At 34.0% G+C, this 24852-nt stretch overlaps 1 protein-coding gene across 1 annotated transcript in view; it reads right to left on the bottom strand.

The window, feature by feature from the left end:
- The window catches only part of LOC143176980 (uncharacterized), a 55395-nt gene extending 33894 nt beyond the window's left edge, over window positions 1-21501 (bottom strand). Inside the window, exon 1 of the mRNA XM_076374678.1 lies at window positions 21416-21501. The gene's annotated coding sequence lies outside the window, so the exon portion shown is untranslated. The remainder of the gene's footprint in view (window positions 1-21415) is intronic.
- Window positions 21502-24852: the final 3351 nt, after the last annotated feature.

The following is a 24852-nucleotide window of genomic DNA, read 5'->3' as shown; positions in this document are numbered from 1 at the left end:
ACTATTTCGTGTTGGCGGAAGAAGGTAACTTTCGTTCGGAAATTATGTCATCGGTAGCAACACTCGAGCCACGATTCCTATTGTATCTATTAAGATCGGTTACGCTTCATCCACCGATCTTTCATAGCGTACCGTATGGGGTGATAATACGTACTAAAACGAATCTATTATTGAGTAGAGAATGATTTCTCTTACCGTCCATTTGACGAGCGTTGCTGAATGATGCGTGTAACGGGAATATACGTGGAAGAAATAAAGTTCTTCGCGTCAAAGGTGTCTAGAGTAACTCTATAAATCATTCTATTTTTTTACCTATCTTTACGAGTAACATGCAAATTCTTTTAACCTAGATTCTTGAGAAGAGGTTGTAGAAAATTCTCGAATGCCAAGTGGTTGTCAAAGTCATTGCTTAAAGTCTTTTTGTGTTATACATATTTCTTATCTAACCCTTACATGCGCAACATCTTCAGTTTAAACGAAAAATCATGTACATTATTTAGACTCTAAAAATAACTGGCGTGCATAATTGGTTTAAAAGTTCTATTAGAAGTTTAAACTGATTAATTTTAATAAGTTACTTTTAGTCTACAATTTATTTTGCATCAGTCTTTTGATATTAGAAAGCATTTTATAGGCGATTCATACAAAAATATTAAACTGAAATTACTGAAGTTTTTTATAGAATTTACAAAAGTACTCAGGCCTGAGTTTAATGGAGTCAACAAAAGTCGACTTTATAGATTTCATAAAACTGTTCTTACTGTAGTGAAGATTCTTTTGTTAATTATACAAAGGTCTATAACAGATTCTACGAAAATCTACCCTATTTAAATCTACTTACAAGGAACATCACTTTAGTGCCATCTTTCGATTTTGATGAAACTTGATATACGCATAAAGCATGATATTCATGTTTAGGGGATGATCTTGCAGATGGGGTGAAAACCACTCCCAGAGTTGGGGTGGATAATACATTTTCATAAATGTCTCAAAATCTGTTATAGACTATAACAAACCCTACAAAAGTCTACCCTGTTTAAATCTATTTAAAAGACTTTTACAAGATCTCTATGACCATTTTTCTCCTGTACAAAGTTAGAGCTTCCAGTTAATTGACGTATATATTTTCATATGTACGTGGAAGTTTCTAAAGAGGTCAATGAGAAAATTTAATTTCAAATCCTAGTTCCAAAGTATGTTCACTAAAATGTTGACTAAATTTGGTATCCTGTTCATAGGAATTGCACGTGCTAGCCTTGATGCTATTTTACGCTGTGACGCATTTGGGCAAACTTTGCAGAAGATGTCAGGACAACAAAGATCACTATTCATAATCCGCAAACCTTGAGCCCTAAAAATCGAAGGAAATATCAGTAGAGATATGCGTAACCTATAACCATATAATCAATATAATAAATGTCATATAATCATACAGCTTCCTATACCTAATAACACTTGGAAAAGTAGTTCAAAGTACTCTAATAAAACTTGCAACACCGTTACCAAGCGCCAAAGAGGTCTTCACTGAATAATCGAGTACGCTTGTAATGCTTGTAATCTTTTTTATGCGCGGTCAATTATAGGAAATCTGCAAGACCCATTTTGTCACGAGAGAGCACAGCCGAGTGTTTTCTCACGTTTTGTACTGAGTCTTCCTTGGAGGACAATTATGTACCTCTTTCCTTTAGACCCTTGGAAGATTATCGTCATCTTCGATGTACCGCTTAGCTGGCTTTCTTTCGCCGATAAAACCGTTTGCCATTTTTTCTGTAATGGATCCCCCCCTAGATATGCATCTTGAAAGCGCTATTCCGTCCTAGTTCCCAAGCGTGGAACAACGAATGGGGAGCATCGAGTTCCGCATAAGCTGTTCTTGCAACAAAGTATGTATACTTATGAGGTGTGTCCGCAAAGTATCTAGCTATTGAATATTAAAGCTAAAATCATGTATATAGAACAATGGCTCCTTAGTGCGTCTCAGTTTTCTCTTTGAAATCTTACACACTTATCCTATCGTTCTTTTATTTTTTAAATAAATTTGCGAAGCTCTTTTTTGGGATTCTTATCAATCACCTCGTTGTATTCAACGTCATTTACAATCTGAAATCTCCTGTTTAAGGACCACTTTCGTTTTGGGAAAAGTTAAATGTCACGAGGAGCCAAATCTAGACTGTCGGCGGGCTGACAAACCTGAATAATGCATTGTTTTGCCAAAATTCTACGAGATGCAAAGAATGGACAGGAGTCTGAATACTTTCATGGAAGAATGATTGTGTACGTATACGTAGTAAGATTTGTTTTAAATGGTTGTTAAGTTACGTCAAGATAACGTGATTCATTTTCGAGATATTCAAAATGATGAGATATTTTCCAGACAGACGTTGTATGTATATGTATATGCATGGACAAAGTGTCGATCAACTTTTATCGGTTTTTATCTACCTCGGTCCTTTTACTTCCGGTAGTGTAACACGGGAAGGATTGTATGTATTATCTTTCCGCTTTTCCTTTCGTCTGCATCAGCTGACATCAGCTGCTGTGACGTTAGCTGGAACTGTGTTATCGTTCAAATCCATCACAGACACTCTTGTGCAAATCGAAAAAAGGTGATCTTACATGGAAAAATTATTCAAAACGAGGGAATAACTTTTTTTATCGTTAAGAATTGTTATTTTTATAAAAATTCGTTAAATTTGTAAGTGTTACCGAAAATTCATTCATCATTTTATTACAAAAATACTTATTTATTTACCTATTTATTTATGAAGCAGTTCCAAGAAAATGTCCTCTTTTTTGTGATATATAATTAATTTTCTATTTACTACTGATTTTTCATTTTTAATTATTTAAGATTTATAAAATATACACTAAATACATGTAATACTTCCTGATACTGATAATCATCTTGTATCTCAATATGTACAGTAATGTTTCTGGGAGGAAGATCCTGGCTAAGATACAATTACGCGGAGGCGAGGTAAATAATTACGGAAGTTCAATTAATTTAAATCACGCCACTCTGAAATGCTGAATACTTCAACGTAAAAATGGGAGCAAATAACGTAATAAGCGAAAGTCTCACCTAGAGGCGAAAATTGCAATCAAGAGTATTGAATTAAGTAATATTTCATGTCTTTGACATCTTTCGGAGATTAAACTGAGGGATTATTAGTAACAGAAAAAAAATTTTATAACTGAAGTAAGAACATTGTTTTTAATTATGAATAAATATATTCGAAATAAAGATCTTCAAACTAACTTTTGCATAATTTACATTTTGAAAATAATGTTATCTTAAAAAATTACAATTCTCCTGCTTTCGAAGTGTAAATGTTGCTGGCAACAAACGATTTTATCTCAAATCTCACAATTCGATTTAGAAATACTTGCCAGTTGTTAGGATTGCAAGGAAATTCTTATCCTACGTTGTGATCGAGAGTTGAACATAAAAAACAAGATTTTTGCGTCATGCCAATCTGAAGGAAATTAATACTCATGGTTAGATCAAATTTTTTATCAATCACTTCCTCCATATATGTATCTTATCTCAAGTTTATGACTTCCTCGTTATTTGAAATATAGATCAATACGAGCTAAAATTGATTAAATAATACTTATACATGGAATATCTGGGCTCTATTAAGTCACGGTTCAACTTGAGTTAAGACTATTAATAAATCAGATTTTAGGTCCACGTAAAACCAAATTCAGTTTTAGCTAAGAGTAACCTTTAATTTAACCTGACATAAATTAAGTCAACGTCTAATAAATTAATTATATTTACAACTAATTACAGAGTATCACTTCCTTATTGTTAACAATATTAATCAGTGAAAGCTAAAATTGATTAAATAATAATTATGATTAGCATATGTGCGTATATTAATCTGTGTTAAATATATGATTAACTAGAGTTAAAACTGAGCCAAATTCTAGGTCCACGTAAAAGCTTTGTTTTTCAATTAACTTTATGCTATTAATGTGATCTAAGTCGGGCATGAACTTGAACTTATGTCAACTTCTATTAAATGAATCACACTTGTGCGAGAAATAGTTGTCATAGTTTCCAATGAAGAACACGTGCAGTTGTTTAAACCTAATCAAGACCTACACGAAGCAACTAAGAAAAATGTTTGACGATAATACACTTTTACCAATCGATGCACACATTGGCAAGGTAAAAGGCTCAATCGAGGTCTACGGATCGACGCACTCGGATCTCAATTGAGGTCTGCCGGAATCAAGTAGGTTAATGAAAACTGTGCACAGTTTGCCATCTGAACCGTAAATTTTTACGAACTTTCCAGCTACAACAAGTTTTCTTTGAACATTTCACGACAAACAACGGGAAAACGTTAAAGATGATATATAAGTGATTACACAATCATTCATTAGATGTTAATACGAGACAGTGACCGATAAACTCCTTGGATTACCAAGTTCAAGAATATAATTCTTCCTTAATTTACGTAAAGGCATAATATAATTTTTAAATCAATTTTTATAGGAGGAGATTATACATAGGTACATATGTTATTAGCTGCTTAAGGTGCACTGTTTTCGAGTTTAATACATAGATACTTATTTTGGAGTTTTTACGGGAAATTCAAATGTGCATAAGAGTATAAAATGCATACAATACAGAATACACAAAGTATACTAAAGTTTACATAGATATTTCTCTAACAGTACACCCTATAATATTTGGAAAATGAAATAAATCTATATTTAGATTTAGACTCTGCAGTTTAGTTCCCACCTATATAATTATATAATTCATATTCAAGATGGACCAATTGTACAAAACAGTCAAATACCTCAAAATTGAAAATATTCAAGTATTAGAATAACATACAAATTCACTTTATATTTGTCAAATATTTGAATCCTATGAGTGCCTAAGCATCCCAGTACAAAAAAATTTGGCAACTAGTCCGTGCCATATTTTCAAGGAATTTTTTCCGTGAGAAGGTTCAATTTGAAATCGAAGAATTAGATCAGATTAGATTAGAATTTCTGTCGTAACGTTTGACTTTCTACGATTGTCGACCAATCGTAGGGTAACATCGTAACAGTTTACCGAAAACGGTGATCTTGTATCCAGAGTTGGGAAAGTCTCTGAAACGCTGCACGCTCTGAATCGAATGGGACGAGTCGAGGCTCGGCTGGAAACGAAAGTGAACCAATTTCTAATCAACCGCACGTTCTGGCGTACACTCTCGGCATCCACTTGAAACGCAACTCGCATCAAGGTTCATGGATCCTAGATCGCAGCGTCGCGTCAGAAGAAAGAGAAGTTAGTAAGACATTACTAATTGTAAGTGAACAAAGGATTGTGCAACGACGCTAAGGAGCATGTAAGAGCCACTGAAGAAGCTGAAAAGTCGTTAAAATACCGTGCACCTTTTAGATTCGGATTCTGTGAAACTTTTCTGTTACCAGTGAAACAAAATGGAGACTCAAATTCATATTGATACTAAAATACATGTAGCTGTCAGGCTAGTTTAATTAGTAGTGCTTTAACAAGTGATTTCAATGCTTCAAAAGAGGAAATATACTATGTTTATTGAAAAATTATGCAGATATTATAAAACTCAAAAATTTATCATTTTTTAATTATTAGATACTATAGAAAGAGCGATTTTTTTAAATTGAATGATAGTTAGTATACTCCGATGATATGTTCCGATAGTTAATAAAAGATAGTTACTTTAGGGTACAAGACAAAAACGATTTGGACTTAAGTTAACTGAACATAATATAGCAAATTTTATGTATCTAAATAATTCACAACTGAAGAACAAGCATAGATAAAGAACCTTCGTTTACGAGAACCTTTCTCATTATTTTTGTGCACGGATTTCACCCTCGAGTCATGCCCGCATATTACGAAACACCTTATGTAAGTAATTCAATAAATTCAAAGCACGCTTAACGAGATAATCTCATCTCGTTCCTAGTGCCAGAAAGCATCGTGGAACATTAAGATTTCATCAGTTATCGCCAGATAACGGTACGTTTACCCTTATGTCTTGCTAAATCTCTCGATGCCTCTAGTTAGAGGCTTTAAGTACCCTCGATACCCTATAAATTCGCTTCAGCAATAACTCTGCCCGGTTAGTCTGGCCTACCGAATGCTGTGAATCACGGAGTGGCTACTTCATAACTCGGTTTCACGCTCGGTTCGTGACTTACTTATTATTTATACAGGCGACTAGGCCACGATAATATGCAAATTCGGCGCTAACGTCTAGTTTTGCTGTAACGCCATGTGTAAAACTGCTAAATGTACCGACACGAGCCGCCAGATTCTTAAATCTCTCGTTCAGAGATTTATGCGATCCCCGAGTCGCCCGGAAGCGCGCACGAAAGCATTATGTATTCCTGATTCGTTCGTTAATTGGGATTCTATGGGGTCTGTGTCTCGGATTACTTCTTGGTTATGTCTGCGTTATGCATGCTGTCCTTCCTCAATTACAGTGGCGTAATGCACAGGTATTGTGCATTATTCAATCTGATTACGAGGATCGCGAAGTAAAGGAGTCTTCTCGTTGCAGTGTGTGGAAAAAAGCCAGTCTTTGAGAACCTTTTACAGGAAACATGTAAGAATAAACAATTTCAAATTTAAATGCAAATCTGTACTATGTATTTGCTGCTTTCGAGTGTTCTTTTCTTTTTTCATAACATGATTACAGTCGACGTGCGTGAGATGTTATAGCACTACCTGTGAGAATTAATGACGAGGTTACTGTTTAACCTGCCTTTCACCTAAAATGAGAATTTTACATCAATTTTTGTTTAGTGAAAGCATATATAACCAGGTCTTGTGTTTTAATGAACATTGTATGGCAGAAACTTTAAACCTGGTGACCAGTAAATGATAGAATAGGATACCAAAACTTGTGCCAAAAGTAGCAGTACCCTCATTAAATATAAATTTACTTCAAATACTCATTTTACGAAAGATGGAGGCTAGATATTAATAAACTATCATTAGGTTTTGGGCCCATACTTTTGAGAAGAATTTATTTCACACTTTCAATCATTTTTTTATCTTCCTCACTGATGTATATATAACAAAAAATGTTTTAATTTTTAAAATTTTTTAAAAATATATATATAATTATCTCTGTAAGGATTTTATTAAAAATCATTGAATCATTCGATAAAAATATTTGCCTAGAACACTGAACAAGATGAAAGTTTTATGTATTTTTCTCATAGATATTCATCACGCGTTCACTTTTACAGAAACGAACCTTAATTTTATTTAACGATGACTAACAAGGAGTTTTAAATATTTGCTCTCTGTGGCATACACAGGAGTGTGTGATAGAAAGTAATAACCGTTTTGCTCCTTACGAAACATTGCTCGCGAAACTGTGCAACTATTTAATCTGCTCTGTGCACAGTCGCTTTCTTAACGAAAGATAATGCAGATTTTTCAAATGCCATTGATTTCATTTGAATGTCTCAACACGATGTGAAATAATACAAAGTTGCACTGTCATTTACAAAGGATCGCAATGTTTCGACATCGACGAACGTCGACTCTTCGTTTTCGATTGCGAACGTTTCAAACGGCAAATTGAAGGGTCTCGGTGATGATGGTTTGCAAAACTCGTTGGAGAAATCGATTAATTCTATAGCATTATTACGGCCGAGTAATCCTCTGTCGTTAATCGACAACTATAATTAATAACTTCTATGCAATCGAGATACGCAACGATAGAAACGTCCTTGGTTATCATGGGAACATATTTACATGGAAAAAATGGTCATGCAGATCTTGCAAAAATCTTCTAAGTAGATTTAAGCAGTCTGGACTTTTGTAGGATCTGCTATAGACCTTTGTAAAATTAACAAAGGAAGCTTGACTACAATAAAAACAGGATTGTTAAATCTATAAAGTTGATTCTTACTGATTCTGTTAAACTCAGACCTGTTTACAGAGTACTTTTGTAAATTCTATAAGAGACTTCAATAACTTTAGCTTAACCTTTTCCCATGTATGGTTATAATGCAAAACAGCATAAGTCACATTTTTTTCTTTCGAAAAACTAGTTTTTAAAGTTTGGTATCTTAATTCTGTACTATGAAGTTGGATTTTATTGTAATCTCACTTTTTAAGAAAATGGGTTCTTTAACATAATCTGCTTCTCTTAAAAGCATAAATTTTATCTTGTAGACTTCAATTTATGATAAGTCATAAACCCGATTTTTAAAAGTGTGGCTTTCTAAAATGGTCTTTTCACCTATCGTTCTTTACAACTCTCTGTTTGACTGTCCTGTGATTCTGCATCACCCTGTATTACGTCTGACGCGACTCACAATTGAGTGAAACGATCTCGAGCAGACTAGTTTCATTCCAACCGCGGAATCGCCCTATACATCCACTCCCATAGAAAATAACAGTCTAGCTCTGTCGATTGCATCAATACACATCAACATACGTGCACCGATTGTTTCCCGCCAACATTCAGTCGCGGTTGACTTCTGCGACAGCTCGTTTCATACGCCCACATATGTCTGCAAACGCTCCCACTGGCATAATCAAACATTCGATAATATCTGGGATACATTTATTCGTTTGTTAACCTATGACCTATTTATCACGTGTTCACAAAGAAATTCGCCACCTACGAATGACCCATTATTCACCCACTATTCAAACTAATTTTTGACAGAGGGTGTCTTAAAGTATTTTGTGTTGGTCAAATAGTATTGGGATCTGTATGTGCTGGTTTAATTCAAGCTATGTATCGTATACTTAGGTGCATTATTTTTCCTCTGTAAGTCAAATTCAAAGAAACCTCTGCAACTGAAAGTTTATCTCTATAAGTCAAAGCTTTATCACCACTACATTTAGAAATCCAAGTATGTAACACGTACTTCAGTATATACACAACTGTCCAGTACTTAAACACGTCATGGAAGCTGATTAAAATATTCATATCTTTATTTAAACAAAAGTCTCTCTAGATGGATTGTCATCAATAACTATTCTTGACGTGTAGAAGAATTGATATAAGTTACATACATAAAACCTTTAGCTCTTTTTTTAAGATTCGAGGTACTAGTTTCAACTATACAGGGTATCCAAAAACTAGCATAAAACTAGCAATTCTATATGAAAAAATACGTCGAAAATACGGAATAAAATTTTCTAATATTGATATTTGAATTACGTTCAAGTACAAACATAGTACAGTTTTACATATTTGTAGGATACACAAGGTAAAGGAAACATTCACGGTCTGATCACTGACTGTCTCCATAATAAGTTAGAAGCATACCCTTTTCCCCGATTACCCATCAAATGCCTAAAATTGTACTTCGGTGTTCTTATCCTCGGCTAAAATTCAAAACAAACTTCCTCAAAAAGGAAGCGTAATATCAACAAATATGGTACATACTCGACTTATTTCTTCATGTGGAATTATCTCCCGTACCACCAGTTCTGAAACATGCTGCATAATAAAAAAATACGTCTTTTATTGAAATTACCTCTAATCCCTGCAACCTACGTAAGGTCGTAAAACAAAGAGTTAGTCGACCCCGAAACGATGCCTGATCGAGATTTCAATAATCAGGCGATATTAGTCAGAGTATTGCGAAGGTTCGACTTACTCATTATGAAAGATCGAGGCGGGCAGGCCGGAATAAGACAGGAAAACGTGCTCCGAGCTCCAAGTCGAAGGTAACGCGAACACGGAGCGAGCCAAGGTCGTTCTACGTCCGAGAACCGCTTTTCGGACCAGTCGTGGCGAAGCGGTCCCGTGGAAAGTCGGCTGGTTATCGGTCGCGCGAACACGGAGAGAATTGCCCGCTCGTTCGTCAGCAATTGCTGTTTGATGATGCAGTTTACCGGCGATTTTGTTCGTCGAACCTGGAAGCATTCTCATTTCCGTTTCAGTCGAGCACGTTTGTTCTAAATACCTCTAATCGGGTTCAATGGCAAGTGCCTCGTAGTCTTAACTGAATGGTCTGTAAACATCTTGAATCCACTTCAAGCAAAACACTGATCGTTAAGAGGCGCATTAGAAGAACTGTTTTGCAGTAATCTTCATGAAAAGGCTCGTGCCCGCAAATTAGAAGTCCTAATGGAGTTTAAATTGATCGCTAATAAGCGTGCATGAGTTCAACGAGAATGTAGGACAATTGGTAACATTTTTGCTCGGGGATTCTGGTCTTGAAGCGTGGAGCAGGGAATTATGTTTTTATGTTCCTTAAAAACGGGCTTAAAAAGGTTACTGAAGTCTGTTCTTGAAGATTTAAGTGATTTTAAGTAGGAATTTGGAGAATTCAAGATTACAGTGAATCATGTTTTCCTTCTTCTTACTTCAAGCTAATTTGTCTACGACAAACTCGCACTGTTTTTAGAAACAAATGTCTTAACGCATAAATAATGTACATTTTATCCTATATCTAATGAAGATCTAAGTCATGTTTCACATTAGGTCCGTTGTAGGTATTCGATGTAGTTTATAATTATCTATTATTAACTATCTTTCACATGATCTTGTTTTCTTATTTGATAACTGTTTAACTAACCCGAATATTTTCTTAACATAGATCGAATTTTCAGGCAAGTAAAACTAAACTTCAATTATCTAAAACCAATAATCCGAGAACATTTCTAATTCCCTCTAGATTTAACATTCTAACAAAAGCAACTGTGACTAAACCTAAATCTGACATCAAATCTTTCTTTGTAGCTAAGATAGTTCTATTTTAAATCTACATTAAAACTAATTTTCATCCTGTTTAAAATTTCCCTAAGTAAATCGCTTTGATCGATGAAATTTAAGAAGAATACGATATCTAAAGATCATATAACACTGTTACTGCTTATTAATAACGATCTATAGAATATTCTACAGAAATTTAACAAGTGGGCGAAGTTACTTATGCAACTTTTCAAGGCTACCTCTTTATATTAAGTGGGTACTCAGATATAAAATTTTATAGTCGTCTTTCTTAAAGTCAAAGGACGATGTTCTTGCAATCTCTGAAATTAATTAAGTCACTTTTATAAAAGTTTACACATACATGTACAAAATAAATATCTCTATATGATCGCTGTCGCAATTAACGCGATACTTGTAGTTATTTCATTTACCTAAAAAAGAATGAATCCACTACTTAATACGATTTCAGTGTCTTTTCGCTAAAGTGTTGTTGTTTTCAATATTTTTCTTTTTTGGTTGCGATCTTGACCATAGCCATACTGGCAGTGATTAACATAAATCCTTGACTTTTGCAAATTCAGTTCAGTGAAGTAACAGAAATCAGGATGTTGGCATTTCCATCATCTCCTTTGATATATCTAAATAAGTACATGTACCTATAAGTTTATTAATAATAAATGTTTTATCTTTTTCAAATCTATACAAAGAAATATACAAACTCTAGTACATAGCACCTAACTGACATATTCAGGATCTAAAATTTAAGCAAATTGAAATTAAGGGAAACAAAAATCTCCCTTAAGTTTAACTGATTGTTGCTCGATGAATACAAAACTCGTAATTTAGCTTATAAACAAAAGCTCAATTCAAGTTCAAATTCGAGCCAAGTGTGTATTAAAATCTAAAGAAAACCTGTCTCAGAGTCTTCTTGTATGTACAATATTTATATCAAAAAGCAATCTCATAAAACGCTGTAGAATAAATTTCAACTTAAGTTATTCTTGTACACGTGTTTATTCTAACTGTAGTAAAGAAACCTCACCTGTAATCAATAAGTACATGCGTATCGAACTAATACAATCACCTAACTTCAAAAGTAACGATGAAGTCAGTAACTATATAGCATAAAAGCGGTAACCATGAGTCACCAATCCTACCGATCGATCGAAAGAACACAATGCCAGAGATTTATTTCTTTTCCCGATAGTATCTGCGCTAGCATTGCCAATAAGCGTAACGCAGGCAGCAGAGGCTCGTTACGATCCGGCACGCGCGCTAATCTTAATAGAGGTAACGCTACGAAACGCCAGGGAAATGGATACGCTCGACTGCAAGTCGACCATGACAAATTCGCTTCGATTGTTTTGAGCGTTTAGCGACCGAGAAGGTAACTGACCGTAAACCGTTCGTATTAAATAGAAAATTCTGCTCGTTAAGCCGATGAAAGAACGAGCGAAGCGATTAAGCCTTGTTTAACTTTGGCTGTTAATTCGACGAGGAGACGAGGCAGCTGCAACGAGCTGCGAACTTTGCATACGCGCCAATTGAAAATCGAACAATCGTTTTATCTCGTCAGGAAGGCGTGATCAGAGAAAGTAACGCTTTCTCCATTCATCTTTGAACACGTACACCCCGATTTAAAAGTATTAGGACGCCTTCCATCTTCTAGCTCCATGTACTCTAGCTCCATGAATGTGAATAATTTAATAATTTGCATTCTCAAAATTATTGAATAATTTTTGTTATAATTAATTAAAATTACAAGTATTATTGGCACTGTTAATACATAAACTACATGGTGAAACTAAATATTTGGCTGAAGAAATATTTTCATCATTGATAATTGTTATGAGAAACCGAAGAAAATGTTCTGTCGTCATAATGGTTATGAGTGACACAAATAAGTTTCTCTCATTGATAAATGAGAGAATATGAAAGATCGAAATGAATTTCTTTTATCGTTAATTATTATAAGTTATCGAGATGAATTTCCATTTTCATTGACAATTATAACTACAGTAGAATTCTATTTATTTGACGAGATGTCACCATAGTACCAAAAATCCAGTTATATGAAACTCAACTCCAATTATATGAAAGAATAAATAACGAGGTAGGGGATAATCCATGGACTCCTATTATCCGACAGATTCAGTTATCCAAACAACCTTATCTCTTGATCATCGTCAGATAAATGAAGTTCTACTGTACTGAAAAAATTTTCCGTCTTTAATAAGGATTATATATTACAGAATTGAATTTCTCTCATTGTCAACGAGTCACTAATAATTGTTATGAAAACCCAAAATAAATTTCCGTCATCCATAACAGCTACGAGCAACGAAACTGTTCTAACTCTTATTTACAACTAAAAACATAATTAGTATTATCTATCCTACAACTTCATCATAACAATTAGAGAACCTGGGTATACAACATAATACTTAAAGTTTATAGAAATTCATTAGGTACTGGTTTTACAACTTTTTTCAAATACATATTTGTTGTGATCAAGCAAACGTCCCAATACTTTTGGACTGAGGTGTACGTTTAATAATTATCAGCCACTGACAACGCGCATCTAGGTATCTCATGTCGCTGTTAATTGCAACGAAAGTCAACGACAACATGGAATACCTTGAATTGCGTAATTAATTCTTAAAACCTCTGACATTTGTAATCACGTGGTCACCCTCTAGGCACATGGATCGATTCAACCGCTAATAACGGTGTAATGTTACTATAAATAAACTGATGTATTGTACATGTGACACAGACAAGGTCTTTGGAATGTAATGGAAATTCTTACTGCATTCCAACTAGACGACATGAAGTAGAGTTTAAGAAGAGATGTTGGAAAGTAATTCCTATGCAACCAAGTGTGTGATGGATGCATTCGAGATGATATCGCCGTTGTGATAGCTGACCTCAAGAGAAACGAAACGTGTATTAAAACTGAAAAACTGTGTACTGAAATGAAATCTTGGATAGAATGAAGTAGAGTTTAAAATAATAGATAGTAAGAAACAGTGGGAAAGTGACAAAAATATTACAGAGTATCTGAAATAATGGAGAATCATAATATAAAAGAAATGAAACCCTGGATCTAAAACTCGTTTTAAACTCTGGAGCAATCCTAGGTCTTAAAACTTAGTTTACATCCTAGAGCAGCCGAGTAACATCCCTGGGGCAACCCTGGACTAACCCTGGGTCTAAAACTCGGTTTAAACTCTAGGGCAATCCTCAGTCTAGAACTCGGCTTAGACCCCGGTGCAACCCTGGGTCTAAAACTTGGTTTGAACCTCGGTTCAGTGAAATTGGAGTCATGTACTTTCTATTCCAGCAATAAGTCTCCTTCAAAGGCTAACCAAGGGACATCATCAAAAATTAATAAATACCAATTTTACAAATTTATAAATAAATTACTTTTTCCAACAAATCCAATTCAGTTTGCTTAAACTATTAATCAACAAAACACCTTTTGTTGAGATCAAGGTCAAACAAATGGAATTTTTTATTTATAAAAAAAGCTGCCAATCATGCTCAATGACGTTGAATAGCAATTGCGTTGAGTCATCGTTAACGAGCACAGTTAAAACACGAATTCTGAGGAACATAAGCGTCAAACGAACCGTTGCATTCAAATCTGCGTAATTACAGGTAAATTGTCGATCAAGAGGAGCCTTCCATTTCGCAAGTGGCAGCCGATTCAGCGGAACGGTATCGATACTAGGCCTGACCTCGAGTGTTAAAGGTTTCGCAACGACGAAAAGGTCATTTAAGCTGGATGCGCCGCGAAGACGGGGCTGCCACTCGTTTTGCTACACATCCTTTCCCAGAGCCTTTCTCTTTCACCGAGATTGTCGTTTCGTACTTTCCCATCGCCATCACTGAAAATTTAGCCAAATCGCGAACCTGTGTATTAATAATTTCATATTATTTGAATTTATTGATTTTTGATACTCATATGTTTTGCACGATAAATCAGTGACAATTTATTACAATGTTTTTTAAGAACATTATTAACACCTAACAATAAATTACTATAATGTTTTTGTTTCCCCGTCATTACTTTCGTTGGTATATTGAAAATAGCAAAACATTTTATCTGCATCTCTGTTATTATACCATATGATTTGGGAAGTGATGTCTGAAGATAAGAGAAAGGAATATGTTTATGTACAAGTGATTCATATCAATATGATCATACTTCAATTCTAGTGGTACAGAATAAGCCTGAGTTACTTATCAGATAAGAAGAAATGGAAGTTTCGGTTATTGAGGCTCTAACATCTTAATTGTGACGAATTAAATAATAGCGCTGTGTCACTCGTAATTCAATCTAAGAGATAACGAAATTGAAGCACTTTTCCTGTTATGGGTGTAATATATAATACTTTGAACATTTTAACAGCGAAGCTTATCAGCTTTTTATACGTAATCTTAGAAAATTCGAACTTTGAAAGGTTTAAAATCAACTTTAAGTCCGAAAGAGGTATGTATAGATATGTACATATGAAATGTATTCCTTTTTTATAATCATAAATGCACATTGGACTCTATGCGTAAGTAAATAAAGAAAAGAAAATTGCAAAAAAATAAAATATACTTATACTGAACTAATAAATATGTATCTAATACATACTCATATAATATACAATAATTCTCACGATACTCTTGGTTTCAAAGAGTCAAGCTTCAAAAGTTTTTGTATCTGCGAATTATCCACGACTTACAAGCAATATCTAATGTATTCTCGATACAGACTCATAATTTACTGCACAGGAGCCCATAATGAGCAAAACGTTCCAAACAATAACTCATGTACTAGAACTTCACTTTGGTCTCATTAAAAGTGCGCCAAAGAGTATTTTTGCAAACAAAACTTACCCTAAATAATTCCACAATACAATAACTATAGCAACGAGTTTATAACTACAGGATTTGCATTCAACCCACTTTAAAAATTTGCAGACGAATACATATCAGCAAATAACCACCCGAAGTCATCTAAAGTTAAATGATTCCATTCACAAAGGGCTAATGATTTTACTCTATCCTTTATATCATACCATTTTAATCTTATCATGCTTTGAAACAGTCTTCATCTAACTTCAACCAGCACCGTGACCAGCCAACCAATTGACTCATCTACCGATCTGTCGTCACAACCAGTCACTTTTCGCAACGGTGGCTTCGACAATCGATAGATCTCGTCTCACAACGTGAAACTCGAAAGTCAATGTCTCATTTGACGGCATGGTCGGTTGGGCAAGGGTAAATTTCCATTTTGATGGACGACGAGTGCAGCGGCGCGTTCTACATGGCCCGTTAGATCGTTACGTGAACCTCGACAGAACGAGATCGTCCACGATCGAGTCTCTCGAGTTTTACACGGGGCAAAACTCGATTTCAGAGCTATGCTGGCGGAGGACGACTTCACGGTGTCGTGAGTCTCGTGGTGGAAAGTGAGCGACAGTTTGCACGTGATTTTTTGCGATCGGCCAGCTGAAAACTGGCACCATCACGGTCGAGGGCAGATTTCGAACGACCAGGCCGCTGGAACGACGATACAATCTCGTAATGAAGATAATAAAACAAGTTTATCGTCGACTCCACGTTTTCAACCTTGTCAACACTTTAACGATTATGTACTGTTATTAACTTAGGTAGTATAAGTTCAGTTGGAGACTGTTACAGAATTCAGTCACTTCGAATTAGGTAGAGCAAATGTACTTTCATATACTTTCACTCATGTCATTTAGCTTTAGCTTTAGTTAAAGAATAGGTGAGGCTGGTGCTTCACTTATATCTTCGTCGAAATGTGATTTTGGAAACTCCTTGGAAATTTGGATTTGGAAATTCCTTCGTGTAGGCACAGTGTCGATAAACCGCGAGCAAATAGAGGGAAACATTATACTTTCAATAATAAGCATATACAGATAATTGAATAATTGAGAATTAAACATAATTGTAGCACTTATCACTTAATGGTTAAACAGAAATATTTAATTCTTGATATGAAGATTTATCTACATTAAATAAAATAAATCCACTTGCAAATAAATGAACACAAAATGACAATACCGCAAATGTATTTTAAAAGTAATCCATGTCAAAAGGCGCATTTTTTTAGTTATAACCATGAAGTAGTTTAGTAAACATACTTCTATTCATTATTCATTATACAAATTTCAAAAAAATGAATTCCAAAATTGTAGACTCTATTGAACGAACTCTTAAAATATAAACTATAAATCACTTAATATCTGGTGCCAAAAATATGAAATAAATGTGTAATGAGATACAGAAACCAAATATTTCCAGATTGCACATTATTTTACGCAAATTACAGATATTTAAAAATCGAGTAAATGGTACAATTTATACAACTCTCTTCTACATTAGATACAATTTTTTACATGGCTTAGTATTATGTTACTGGTTCTGAAGGTGTTGAACGTATTTAAATGACGTGAATAGATATTAGATACGTATTCAAATTGCAAATAAATAACTCAAAATAATATGACCGTTATTGTTGAATTATCTCTAACATCGTGCGAGAAACCTTCATTCGCCATATAGGTAGGTAATTGTGAACAGTTACTATGATGACAGACAAATGAAAATAGAGATTCCCATCGAGGATCAAAGCGAGAAACAGAGTGTTTAAACAATAGTGTTCGTATTAACATAAGTTCCCATATTTAAGCGTTTTAACCAAGGCATCTGCGTTTAAATCTATTATACATCGAGGAAATGTTAATTAACATTTTCTTACATATTAATATATGTAAAATCATTTTTCCTTTGAAAGTGGTTTAAACTATCAATTATATCAACGATTGTATGAAATTCCTAAAAACGTATTATTCAGTAAAATAAACATCTGAAATATGTATTTCAAGTGGATATACATACTTATCGTTTATCTAAATGTAAATAATCTTTGAAGTGGTAATTCAGAAATACAAAATAGAAGATAGTCATCTTTGGTATCTATGGCATTGATTTAAACATAAAACAAATATTTTATTTACATATAAATAGTATTTACTTGAACTACAGACATTGTACAAAATATTATTTTTGAATAGCATTTTCTCATATACGTATTTCATTTGAATTATTCTTGACTATACTTATGAAAAAGTTTCTCTAATTCTGCAAATACGAAATTTTAAACCTCGATTTGTTCGCAGTAGGTACTTGCTTTCTGTTTAATCATTTAACAAGAGAAAAGAAGAAAGTGTTGATTAGTAATTCTTGACCACTCCTAATGGATATGAAACGAGTCTCACATGTTTCACTTTAGAATTCATAAACTTTGAAAGGTTATATAAAATAGATATTAAACTCAAGAAATACAAAAGATAATCTGATATGAAATTATATATTCGAAGAAGTCAAAAAGAAAATTGATAAATGTAATGAAAATAAACAAACCATAGAAGGTACATTTTAAATCTATTTTGCACACATGACATACATATCATGAAGATTTGCATATTTCCCCTGCATTAATTTTCGCAGCCCATTAATGTACATATAACGACAATGTGGCCACTTTACCATCTTAATGAAATCACTCTCGCATGCAAATGTTTTAATTTTATGATCGAAACACAAGTAGGACTTTAAATATTTTACTAAAGTGGAAGCATAAATGAATTTTATATACTTATAAGAGTAACTTAAAATATTCGGTAAACTGCTGAGTTACTATTCTACAATTATAAAAGGATATAATTTTTCTCATATGAGAGAAATATAAGCATGTAAAATTCGAATGACCTCTTTAATCATACCTATCTGGAGGTATTAAATTCAGATTAGTTTTAAAATATTTTAACTAATAAAGTAATAAAATATTTTATAAAGTCCTAAATTTAAACATGAATAAATTCTAAGAAATATGAACTTTCAAGCTTTGGTAGTTAGAACAGGTAAAACAAATTCTGATGGTCAGTTTGTATGTATTAAGCTACTTTTACCAGACTGATTAAACATACTTAAACAAACATTTAGTCACTACTAATACGCTTGCAACTGTTTAAATCAAGCGTTTACGATATCATATATCACATCTAGCCTAGCAAAGATTAAAGAATATATTTCATCCACCACAGTCACTATATCTGACCCAAATCCCAATCCATTTTCAATTTCTGTAATTTGATTTGTGTTTAACCCATTTGCCTCATTAACATATACATATAATATGCGAAGTTTTTCTAATCATTATCACTCTATATAATAAATAAACGTTTGGTGATAGGTTAATAGTTGACTAACAATAATCGTAATGTGTATGTAGTAAATATGGCATGTCTTTACTTCCGCCCTCGTAAAAATAATTAACAAAAATACAATAATGACAACAGAAACAATGAGGAAACAGTACACATCTAGAATTACGATATATGTAGGTAATAAGCGCGACTCAACAATGGTTTGCTACCATTAAACTTACTCCAGAAAAAAACAATAGGAGTAACGTTATGTTTCGTTACATTACATTAACGACACAATTAAACAACAATTATATTCTACAATGAGATTTAGGATAAGAAAAACACAGAAATGATTGCCTCTGATTTTAGTCATTGCAATAATTCTACAGTTTAGTGACTTTTCGGAATTTCGGCTATTTGACTTTAATTTTTATTTTAAAAGCTTTCTAAACTTTTATTCTAAAAGCATTTCACATTCCACCACGTACATTTTATTTCAAGGTCAGTAAATATACTATTCTTTCAGGTCCCTGGTTATTTTTTTAGCGATAAAAAACTGCAAAAATACATCCTGTCTTTACCTTCATCGTAAGTACTCTAGTTTTCTTAGTGTGTACATACATATTTATATAAAACTGCGGTTACAATGGATGCGTGTTCTGACGAATATGTCCGAACTATTTATCGTATGAGAGAGACAAGTTTAGACATATTCGTTAGAATATGCACCCAGTGTAACTGCAGCCTTAAACGCTTGGATCGCTGCATATTGCATAAGATGGTAAAACAATTGATTAAAAAATGATCGATTCATAGTAGTATAAATAAGCTGTCACGGTAAGGGTTCATTCACACTATACCAAAATCAATTAATTCAAATGTTTGGTACCTGAGTAATCGAGGAAAATATAGAAATATATAAACAATATTTTGGTCATTATCGAGTCGACAAAAATACTAGTGAAAAAATCGCATCGTCTACATTAGCTGTAACGGAATAACAACGATCGAAGCGCCAACGGATATGAGACGATCGTTTCGTGCCCGCGCAAAAACGTCCCCCGGATATTCTACTTGTTTCTGGTAATAATCCCAACCGGTGTAATTCCGTTATGCAACCCGTAGATGCCACAGCGTGCTCGTTAAATCGCCTAGTCCGTTCGACGATGTTTTGATTTTAGTGGAATATACCGTACGACCGTGTAGATGCGAAAAAACCACGGAAACGTGTTCGCGATAAAAAGAGTGATCGAGGGGAGGGCTTTTACGAAACCATAATAGCGCGACTGATCAACGCATGTTGCCTCAGATAAATTAATTTCAACGTCGACTAGAACTCCTCTGCCTGAAGATTACTCGAAATGTTCGTCACGCGAGATTTATTAAATTCGCTCGGTTGCGTGAACTATATAGGGGAATTGCAGCGAGAGCACGAAGATTGGTTTGAGGCGGAGTAGCAAAGTTGTGCAACGTAATGCGATAATTGCAGCCAATAACGCCGCACAATGGTACGCGGTCCCGTTATGTAATTCGACATCCTTCGGACGGTAAGGACGGAAGCCCAGCGTGCGACGACGCTGAGGCTACCGGAAGTGGGGGCTCAATGGTTTGATAAAAGCTTGAGATTTCTTCGCGGTAGCACTGATGAAAGAAAACTGTAAATCTGAGTCAATTATAGGTATCTATGTATGGATCTTATTAATTATATAATTCAAGTGTACTTCATTATCTATGGTTAATGAAGTTGACGCCGATATAAAGGATAAGACAACTAGAAAAAGCTTCTTTAATAGCTCCCTTGCTGTTGATGATGGAGAAAGAAATTAGTGGCAGAAAACTTGCTTGGTTTCAGGAGTGATATAACCTGATGTCAATACTTTAAACGTATGTAAAGATGTAGAGAAGATGTGAAGGTCAACTTCGTTTTTTTTTCTTTAATGGAATCGTATATTTTTTAATACATCAATCGATACAACTCATCAGTTTTTTTACAAAACAATACTAAGTAAGCCACTTATGACAAGAAACCAATGTATTAAAAAATATGTTAATTTAAATATTATGAAGTATTTTATTTTACAAAATAGCAGAGTTTTTATAACTAAAGACAAGCTGCAACTAGCTGTATTAAAAAATATATGATACCATTTAAAAATTTAAGAAACTTCAGCTCCATATCTCTTTCCCGCTTTTAGCCATAAAAAAATTGTTAACGCCAGATTATATGCCCCTTGAAACCAAGCAAGTTTCATCTGACAGATTATTTAAAAAAACTATTCAAATACAAATTATCTAGGGTAATGTAAGAATGCAGATTACGTACACCATGTCGATCTATATTAATTAAAATGATTAAAAATAACTTCTATAAGACAAACATTAAACGAGAATTAAGCTAGCTTTTTCCTATCGAATAAAACGTAATAATGAGAAACGTTTACTTGTAACATTCTTAACTCTGCAACCATTACGTGATTAGTATCGTACCTGGTAACTAAATCGAAGCATCAGCTATTAGCTTGCTATTTTTTCTTGTTTCTCTTCTTCACACGACCTAGATACAGGCACTTAGGAATTTTAATGTGAATATTGAAATCAACGCGAACAACTGTTCCTTGCAAAGTTTCCTCCACAGTATTATATAGTTTCACGAATCGAAACGACCGTGACGAAGCTCATAACGCGTTTCATCGCCGACGTGGACCCCATTTCCTGATTCTTCGCTTTATACATATACCACGAACAGACAGCTGTGCATCCATCTGGTTAAATAATACATATGAAAGTACGGTTTGTTTACTAAGATAACTTTGTTCTTACTGATTGTCCAACTTTTTGTACGTTTTATAATAATCGAGTCGACAAACTCACAAGAAAATTAACTTCCATAGAATGGCGATGAAAATATCGTGGTAATTATTGTACAATGAATTCGCCTTCAGGGGATACGTTATCTTTCACTTCGTGATGAACAAATTGCAAATGTGATATAGTCAAGGAAGTGATACATTTTATCATTTCTGTTCATGATTTTTGCATACACCCTTCGAAACTAGAATTACACAAATCTACGAAGTTCTTTTCTCGTTCTAGGTTACTTATAAAGTTTTACCCAGAAAATTTCAAGGAAACTCAACCCAAAATCTTCTCACGAGCTTATGGTATCTATGAGTGATAGAGACTTTATATCTGCGAATAAATTTTACAAGGAGAGAATAACGGCGACGAAGGTTACGATGCGATGCACTCTATCGCTGATGCTCGCCTTCCTGAGTTCCATGGTCGAGCAATAAACGCAAGTGGCTGCCTTGAGGTCTTTTAACTTCATGAATGAACCGGCCAGTTATCCGTAGCGCCCCTTCGAGGCTTTTCTCCTTGAATGAAACACAATTACTCGTTCAAATAGTCGTGTTTGGGTCGTTTCTCTAATTTGTCTCATTTATCACCACGAAGAAAATAGAGTATGAAGGCGTTGCATTATTTTATTCGTTATTCCTTATACGTATATTCGGTTATCGCTTCATGTATTTCTGCAAGAGCTGTCTATTTCGATCAGAATGACCAGAAATGAGAATTAGGACCCGTATAAAATATAATAGATTACGTAGATTGAATAAAATATTAGTATTCGTGTAGGTACTTATTTCATAATATATCTGAAGTTTATAATATGATATTAATTTATGGCATAAATTTTAGATTTTGTTCTTAGACATAATATATACTTTAACCCTTACAGTACTAGCCAGTGCTGAAGTCACTCTTGACTCACACCGAGGAGTAACCAGTGACTCCAGCGTAGTATTGTAAAGGATAAATAATAGCAAATTTTAAATAATAAATACCTATTTTATCTTGAAATATATGCAAAACTGCAGAAGCTATTAAATAGATTATATTTTATATTTCTTCAGTTCATTTGAAAGTAAAACATTTTCTAAAACATTTAAAACCCTCGTATTTTAAATAGCTACTCCACGTATTATTTTGCAATAAATTAAAGTTAATAAACGAATAATTTGAAAATGCACTTTACTACCTAGGAAAGATCGTAGGTATTTAAATTAAATATAAATTTATTTTGTCAAACTTTAGAGTTCCTTGTGACGCAATATATCTTTCTTTACCTAATTTTTACTATAAACTTATATTTAAAGTACCCATTAAAAGTGTTATTCATTCTCCTTAATTTTCCTGCAAATTACACTCTCAGGTATAATTTTTTGCCTTTAAACGAGCTAAAATGATTGGAGGGTTAACGTGAAAATTGCCAAAGCTTATTTCGTTGCGTCTAATATACCTCTGAGGTTCCTTAAACAGTAAATTACCTGGTTTATCGCAAAACTGGAAATAAATTACTGGCAATTATTTCCCCTCGCTTTCTATAGAGTTTACCATGTAGGCAAATATCGAAAACGGTTATGTAATATAAGATTTGTTCAGGATGAAACCTAGCCATGAGAAATTTGCTCGTCCAGTCACTCGCTTAGGCACGTTCATGGCTCGTACGTGATTCGATTGCCGAAGAGTGCATCGCCGTGTCCTAGACATCGTTCGTGTCTTTTATCGGTGTTCGTAGCCACTCGACCATTTTCAGCACGCTGGCACGCGACGTTAGATCGTCATTTTTCATTTTAATTCGGGATCCCTCTATTGAGTAGCTAGGCAGCTACGACGCCTAATAAGGTGGTTAGGAGAATTGAATCTTACAAGAGAACATTCCAAGTAAAAGCGTGTCGTAGGTATCAGATGATTATTGCGAGTAATTATCGTTTAAAAGTGACATTGTTGAATTTATTGCCGAGAACTTATAATTGCTTTCATATTTATCTTTAAAAGACGATTTATCTCTAAATTACTTTTATTGTTTATGGTCGTATTAGCTGCTTCTTTAGGTTATTAGCGACAGACAGAGAAATAGAAAATATTAATACGTATTATCGCCTCTGGAAAGAATAAAAATGAACTTTGTTTGTGCTTCGTCTGATGAAACACCGAATCCTTGTACTTTGAGAGCTACTTTAAATAGTATTAAAATGAAGTATATGAAAAATAAATATCCCACCAACAAATCATGTCCTGATACTTCAATATTAACACTAATTTTATTTCATTTTAAGCTTAAATTCTAATATGCATTACACACATAAAATAATATATGCAGCTACTCGAACGCAGTTTAAATGTCGGGGCATGTATTTTTAAGTTGTCCGCATACTGGGACATTTGACATTTTAAGCATTCAAGTATTGGAACTTTTACCTTATACCACAGCACATTGATATCTTCATTCTGATACCGTGTATCATCATTTTTAACGAAATTTGGATTTTGAACATTTCTACATCTACTTTTGTTTCTGCATCGATTCATTTTAACTGTTTCTAGTTTCTTGTAGTTAATAGGTAGGCTGTTACTTAATAGTTACCTACACTTTATGTAAAAGCACTTCATATAAAAATATCTCAAACACCTATATGTATAAAACATAAAACTGCAATAACATAATCAACTCTTGCCCTCTTCCAAACTTTCATTTTTGTTAAATATGTACGTGGTATTAGAATGTAGATATTGATGTACCAATACTAGAATATTGTCCATTTCTGTATGTAAACTCTACAGAAAATGTTAGCAAATACCGGAATAACGTGTGTATGTAGTATCTGACAAACTTCTCAAAAATACAGGTATGATGTAACGAAGTTTACACGACTCAAATGGCAGCAGTCTCCAACTATATATATAGTCTTAAACTTTAGCCCCTAGTAGTGTTTTACGTTTACCTTGCAGCAAGTATCAACCAACGAAAGCATGCTACCTCGGTGATGAATACGGAACATCAGTAAAGCAAGAAAGTGGAAAAATAGTAATGTAAGTATAGAGCACACGATTGGACAAAAACATGGCCTTTCGCAGTAGCG

Source organism: Calliopsis andreniformis, chromosome 3 (assembly GCF_051401765.1).
Source record: "Calliopsis andreniformis isolate RMS-2024a chromosome 3, iyCalAndr_principal, whole genome shotgun sequence".
Classification (NCBI taxonomy): domain Eukaryota; kingdom Metazoa; phylum Arthropoda; class Insecta; order Hymenoptera; family Andrenidae; genus Calliopsis; species Calliopsis andreniformis.
The sequence above is the reverse complement of the archived record's forward strand: the minus strand, read 5'-3'. Positions and strand labels throughout refer to the sequence as shown.